Below are 7,474 nucleotides of genomic sequence, written 5' to 3' on the forward strand. Positions count from 1 at the left end.
GTAAGTCAATTTTTGTATTAAACATTTTCTCAATAATTATAGTAATTTTTATATAACAACGATTTATATAATCTCGTTTTTATTTGTGTTTCAGATCATCGTTGGAATAGTATTCACATTTGTTAATTAAATTCATTTAGAAATTCGTTTAACACTAGATTTGCTCACTATTGTTTTGTTCACTATTTTTTAAAAATTTACAAACATTGTTTGAATGAAAAAGTGCATAGAAGAGAGGAATTATTATTTACGTGTATTTCATTATAGCATTAAGAATTAACATATATTCAAAATTAAAGTAATATTTGTATTTTATAAATATATATGTAGCAAAAAAGTTTGAAATGAATCTAGTGTTAATTGAATTAACTGCATGTAATGCAGTTTTGCAGTCATTGTTTGTGCATAGTCATCGTCATCCTAAGGGTAGGAGACCCATCGTGCATTCATCGTGCATTCATCAAAGTGAGTATATTTTTATATTAAATAATTCCTCAAAAATTTTAATACTTTTCTGTAATACTAATGATATTAATAGTATTGTTTTTTATTTCTGTTTCAGATTGCAATGGTCCATATGTGATAACCAAAGTAGTGATTATAGTGGTATCATCAAACTGCGTGCAATGCAGTTGTTGAATTAGTTGTAGAATCAGTGATCGGGCGAGTAATAAGTTAAAATCAAACGTGAATTAGAGTCAGTGTTGTTCGTCGTATAATAAAATGTCGGTTTCGCGATAAGAAACTCATCTATAGTTTCTTATTTTCGTTTATATTGCGTTATTAAATTCACGCGAGGTGTGCATCACCATGATGCCATTGAGCTGCATCCCATTGGAATGCGTTGTAAGTATTCATTTTTATTTATCTCTTATTCGATTTTATTTGATATGATTTTGGATAATATTACAGATAACTTATCATTTTGTTCTATTTTATTTTACAGATATAACCATGGATTCTCTTCCTTTCAAAGATGTTGGATGAATTCTTCGATGGATCTTCGATGGATCTTCTTCAATTGCAAATCGAGTATCATCTTCCATCGTCAGACTACAATACTTGCAGCTAAGAAGGAATGTTTTGGAGCCATCGCAGAACTTCTTAAGCCGTGAGTTTTTATTTAAAGTTCCTCCAGTGCTCAATCATGCTGAGAATGAAAGATCCTAATCGGCACGAGTAACTGGTTGTAATTATTTAAATAAATTTTTGGAACAATTACTTTATAGTTTGAATAAATAATTGATTATTCAATATAAAATAAATAATAGATAAATATATTTAAAGTGTAAAAAATAAGAATAATATTACTGGAATATGTGTGTGTGTAAGAGAAGATCAATCAAACACAAAGCATCATCATCCTTTGGTATCGTTCTCCCTATCGTTGAGAAAGGAGCACCTTCGACGTTTCATCGGTAGCAAAAAGGGGTGACTCCAGTCCCGTGCCATTGGAAGTGGCTGCGGGGGTGAGTTTAACCCTTCGGACATCGTGATTAAACTGTAGAAACAGCCGTTTCGGGCTGTTCGAACGAGACGAATTGGCCGTAGTGGCGCGTAGAACGTTGAACAAGTGAGAAAGAGAGAAAAAGATAGCAAACCAAAAGAGAGAGAGAGAGTGAGAGAGAGAAAGAAAGAGAAAGAGAATAACAGTGAAAGAGCAAAAAGGAAGAACTAGATAGTTGGAAGGGTGGGTGGTTAAAGGCAATGCGTATGATGGTCAGCAGTAACAGCAGCAGCACATCCGGAATATCGCAGATCGTTGATGATGATTGCAAACCCACATGTTCGGACACACGCTAAACTCAATCGGGGTTGAAGAAAACGAAGGGGTCTCTTCTTCCTCTTCCTCCTCTTTTCGTTAAGAAGAGAGGAAAGATGAGAAAATTCCCAAGGGTTCGAATAGAAATACTTTTTCAACTTCTATTTGTTCTATTGTTTAATTTCTTTCAATGTTCATAAACCTGTTCTAATCTCAAAATATAGAATATCTTATAGATAATATAATTAATAATTTATTATTTTTTTATTTTAATTATATTTATTAAACATATAATTCGTATTTAATAATGGTATATTTATTATATAACAGATATTTAAAACTTATATACTTAATATTATACTTAATTTATATATATATATATATATATTTGGTTATTTTTAATAATAATAGACAACACGTAAGATTATAAATTATAATATTTTAAATATTATATATTATATTTGTTAAATAAAAAAATATATATAATTAATTTAGTTAAAATTTTCATATTTTAAAATAGACGTCCTAAATACTATCATTGCATTTTCTATTTTAAATATTAGATATAATATTTTATATATTTTTTAATTTTATAAAATATATTATAACAAATATATATATATAAGTAATAGAAAATAAAAAAAAAGGATTAATTTTCGTATAAATAATTATATTAGATAGAAATTCAACAAGAGTTGGAAAATTAATCGACAGACACGAGTTGTGAGTAAGTACACGCGTATCTAAATACCCCACCACCACTACCACCCCCTCCTGTCCAACATTCAACGAGTTCCCTAGGGATGGTGCTCGATTTTGAAGTCCTCTTAGTGGACCATTTCTCTCTCTCTCTCTCTCTCTCTCTCTTTCTTTCTCACCTTCTCTTTTCAACCCCTCATGCTTGGAAGACCCATAGAGGAGCTTCGGGACGACCCTTCGATACACTCTGTCCGCTACTCTTCATCCCCACCTTCTTTCCCACCCCATTTTCCTCCCTTTTCACTCTCTCTCTCTCTCTCTCTCTCTCTCTTTCTCTCTCTCTCTTAGTCTCTTTTCTGACAAATCAATTCGGACATAACGTTGTAAACACGAGGCGCAAAGACGAGGGAGTTTACACAGTCGGCAATGGCACTTTGGAACGAACGTTACTTTCTCTCTCTCTCTCTCTCTCTCTCTTTCTTTCTCTCTCACTCGTTTTCTCTTTTTCTCTCTTGAAGTGAATCGTAGGATTCGAACGAATGAACGAAGAACTCGTTCCTGAACCTCGTCCTGACAACGACGACAACGAAGACGACGACCTCTTCCACATCGGGTACGTTCCACTGGGTTGACTGTGGATACCTTTTGACCATTGGACAAAATTCCCAATAGATAATAATATATTGAAATGGTTTTTGTTAACATAAAATTTCTTATAACTATTTGAATTAATTTATTTGTTACTTAAAGAAATATTAAATATTCGTGACAATGAATTGTTTAGTTTTATTTTTTATGTTTTTTTTTTGTATTATTTTTCTTTTATTATTCACTTATTTTTATTTTATTATACACTTAAATAAAATAATATTAAAATTTTTAATTTAAAATTTCCTTTACCTATTGTAATAAATTGATTTTTTCTTCAGTGGTCAACATGGATGACAATGAATTTTTCGAATTTCTAAAAACCCATCTAATAATAATAATAACAATAATAAAATAATTCTAATAATATTTACGATTAAAAATTCATTAATTAATAATGTTCTTTATTTTATAATTACTTCCACAATTTAAACAAAGGTTAAATTTATTTGACTAACATTAAAAAAAAAAATATTGTATAATATCTTAGAAAAATATGGGAGTAAGTTGAGAAAAAAAAAAACAAAAAAAAAAAAATAAAATTGTAAAGATTTCTAGGATTGGAATAAAAAGAAAAAGAAAAAAAAGAAGGGGGAGAAATCTGTCGTCTGGAATCGAATATCTACGCGTTTGCGGGTAAATCGAAGGGGTGGTTTATAAAATATGCAAGCAACGATGTCCGGATGTGTAACAGGATTTCGTAGGAACGAACGAACGAACGAACGAACGAACGATATACCGTCGATTTCCAAAGCGAAAGAAGAAACGGTGATCATCGTTGGTGTATAGAAAGTAGGAGGAGGAGGAGGATGAGAATGAGGATGAGGAGGATGAGGAGTATGAGGATGATGGTGTACGTGCTCAGAACCATGTCCGAGTAACAGCGGGATCCTCTTCTATCGAGAACGAGGAGGGTCCCTTCATCCATTCCACCCCCTTCCCCCTCCCAATGCTTCTGTCAACTATCGGGATAAATAATTCACACCGACAAGATGGCCGATTGCTCGAACCCTCTGAAAATTTCCATCCTTTGGATTATACACCTGTCGTCGTCTGTGATATCGTCTCTCTCTCTCTCTCTCTCTCTCTCTCTTTCTCTCTCTCGCTTTGTATATTTTAAAAACGATTTATATTATTATCTTTGATATTTTTTATGATTTGTATTTTTTATTTTGTTTTGTTTGGCCTGTTTGATATCTTCTACGGTTTTTTTTTCTCAAAATTTCTTTGATATCTTCTACTTTTGGTTACTTTTTTTTAATTTTTTATTTTTTTATTTTTGTGTTTACGCTGATTTTATCTATTTTTTTTTGTCCATAGAAAAAAAAAAAGTATTAATATATACATATGAGATGTCAACGTTATCATTTTACATAATTTAAAAAATTATAACAAAATTAAATAAATACGCAACGAAGAACGATTAAACAATATAATTAATAATAGAATTATTATGATTATTATGATAATTAATTGGCATTAATTAAGTGTTCCTAATTAATAATAGAATGGAAACATAAATTGGAAAAAATAAAAAGGATGAATTTATATAATAAATAAATATATTTAAATATTTTATTTTTTTTACAGAAAATATAAATTAGACGTCAAGGTAAATTAAAATTGTCTTATATTCTTATTTTTTTTTTTTATCTAAAAATTATAATTAAATAAATATAGAACGAATCATTATACAATACGATCTATGATAAAATGGAAAATAAATGAGAGAAAATATGAAATGAAAATGAAATAAAAATGAAAAAAAAAAAAAACAAATGAACTTAAACAATAAATAAATATATTAAAATTTTTTTTTATACAATATAAATAAAACTTTAACACAATTTTTGACCAGTTAGTCATCGATACATAATTTAAAAATTCCTTTATTTCTATATTTTTATTTCTATACCTAAAAATTATAATTAAAATAAACACACAACGAATGATTATACAATATATATATATGATTATACAAGGAATAAAAAAAAATGTATACAATAAATAAAATAATATATCATATGTTAAATTGTATCGTTAACTATCTCAGTGACTTATTCAAAAAAATAAACACACAATACAAATTGTAAGAATAATCTATTATTCTCCATCATCTTCAACTTATTCTTTTACTTTCGATTAAAAGCAAAAGAGATAAATGAGATACACGTTTCGATCGACGCGTAATCGGTCTAATCAAGAATACTTTGGATTCTCAGCGTGCTTCCGTGCACGTATTCGTCTATCCGGACACGCGTAATCTTCGTAAATTAAATCCCAGCGTATAGCATTAGCATACGAGCACGAGCTCGTTGGACCTCGTCGTATTACGAATCAGTAAACGAATCATTCTCAACTCAATACGAGAGAGACAAAGATAGATAGACAGTGAGAACCATAGAAAGACAGACAGAGAGAGAGAGAGAGAGAGAGACAGAGATAGAAATAGAGATACTCTTCGATAATTCAAACTCATCGAATCACTTGGAGGAGGCCTTTCATGTGAATGACTGTGTGCCACGCGAGTCGTGTTCCTCGAAGCATGTGCCTACGTGAAATTTTATCTACGAATGTGGAGAGCCCACTTGAAGCAAGGGTAAGGGAGAGGGAGGGAAAAGCTTTCTCGAGAGAATAATTGAAATGGTACTTGAACTATCGGCCATTGTTAAAAAGCGTTTTATTTGAGAATACGATCTACGTAAAGGGGATGAAAACTCCTTTTTCGTTATCTTTGATTTTTATTATCATTTTAATCTATGTTAGTAATTTGTGAGATATTTTATATTGTAATTGATTTTATTTAAAATTATTCGGTTTAATATAGGACACATTTTGTCTATTTGTATTTGTTGTAATAATATTTCGATGCAATTGTTGTATTTGTTTTTCTGAAATATTTTATTAGATTATTGTTGGTATTATCTTAAATATATAAAATTTGATTAAGTATAAAATTTAGATTTGAGAATACGAACTAGGTAGGGAGATGCATTTTTTAATTAATTTTGATTTCTAATATCACTTTCGTTAATTTATATTTTTTATTCGCAAGATATTTTATATTATTATAAATTTTATTTAAAATTATACGATCAAAAGTAGAGCACATTTTGTCTATTTTTTTTTTTTTTTTTTTTTTTTTTTTAATAATATTTCGATGCAATTATTGTACTATTTTTTTTGGGGGGGGGGGGTAATATCTTATTCAATTATTATTTTACAATTAGATATAAAATTGGATTGAGTATAAAATCGTTGTATCAGATCAGATTTTTGTTTCGTGATTCGTTTGTTTTTTTAATTTATTTTTTTTCAGTTTCAGTTTCAGTTTTTTCAGTCAATTCAGAATCAGTTTCTTTTTTTGTAATACTTATTTGATTTTTTATTTTATTTTTCTCAACTTATGGAATATAATTATAACGATTATTCGTATTACGATCAACATCTCGTGTCACGGTTAGATAATTATCTTGAACAATTTCTATCCAATCCTGGAAATACGGAATTGCAATTTCCCAGGAAACAATGTAGGTAGTAGGATGGTATTAGATAGGTTATATCGACCGCTGGTACACGCCTAAGCTCTAAACGTAACCAGGTACTACTAGATGATGTTTTGCGTATACCCAACTGTCACGAGAATATTACGTTCATTTGTAAATGAGTAAAATATAAACAGGAATGGAATGGAAAAAGGGCCTAATCAGGTCACATAATTTTATACAATAATAAATGAATTATCCAATAAAAATACCATAATTATCCTAACCAACAAAAAAAAAAAACATGAAAAAAAAAATTAATAAAAAATTCTAACAATTTCGATATACCAATCAATCGAAAAAATAAAAGAAAGAAAGAAAAGGTGGAGGGGATAAAAAATAAAAAAATAAAATGACACTAACCTAACAGATAATAGATAAATAGATTCCAATTAGATGATCTAAAATGATCGCCTAAAATGTGGACCAGAAAATGATGAAGGACTAAGGATGGAGGAGGAGGAGAAGGAGGAGGAGGAGGGTAACAGAAGCAAAAGCAACGCTTTGGCCAACCAACCAACCAACCAACCACCCGGCCGACCGATAGGTTGGTTCATGGAGGTAGAGATTGAAACAAACGCGAAACGCCAGAATGGGTAGGATGGGGGTTGGGGTGGTATAGTATAGGTGGGTGGTGGTAGGTTGGGATTCGTTCGATCACGCACTAGATCCTCTTGACGACACGATCTCGAATCCACGGTTATACCAGTGGGATTAGATGGCCTGGCGTAGGTGGGGTAGGGTGAGGGGGATAGGGGGGGGGAGAGTATCGACCGTTCGTAACACGCGAAACAGAAACGTCCGGCATGTAACCGTATAC

General features: G+C 30.7%; 1 long non-coding RNA gene across 1 annotated transcript; it reads left to right on the top strand.

Annotated features, from left to right (window-relative positions):
• Positions 1-323: 323 nt before the first annotated feature.
• LOC149030431 (uncharacterized) lies at positions 324-1,102 on the top strand. The gene is made up of 3 exons (XR_016178829.1): positions 324-465; positions 563-846; positions 947-1,102. It is a non-coding gene; the product is annotated as an uncharacterized LOC149030431 (long non-coding RNA).
• Positions 1,103-7,474: the final 6,372 nt, after the last annotated feature.

This window comes from Polistes dominula, unplaced genomic scaffold (assembly GCF_049000335.1).
Source record: "Polistes dominula isolate Pdom_NZ unplaced genomic scaffold, Pdom_raw_medaka contig_37, whole genome shotgun sequence".
Taxonomy (NCBI): Eukaryota; Metazoa; Arthropoda; class Insecta; order Hymenoptera; family Vespidae; genus Polistes; species Polistes dominula.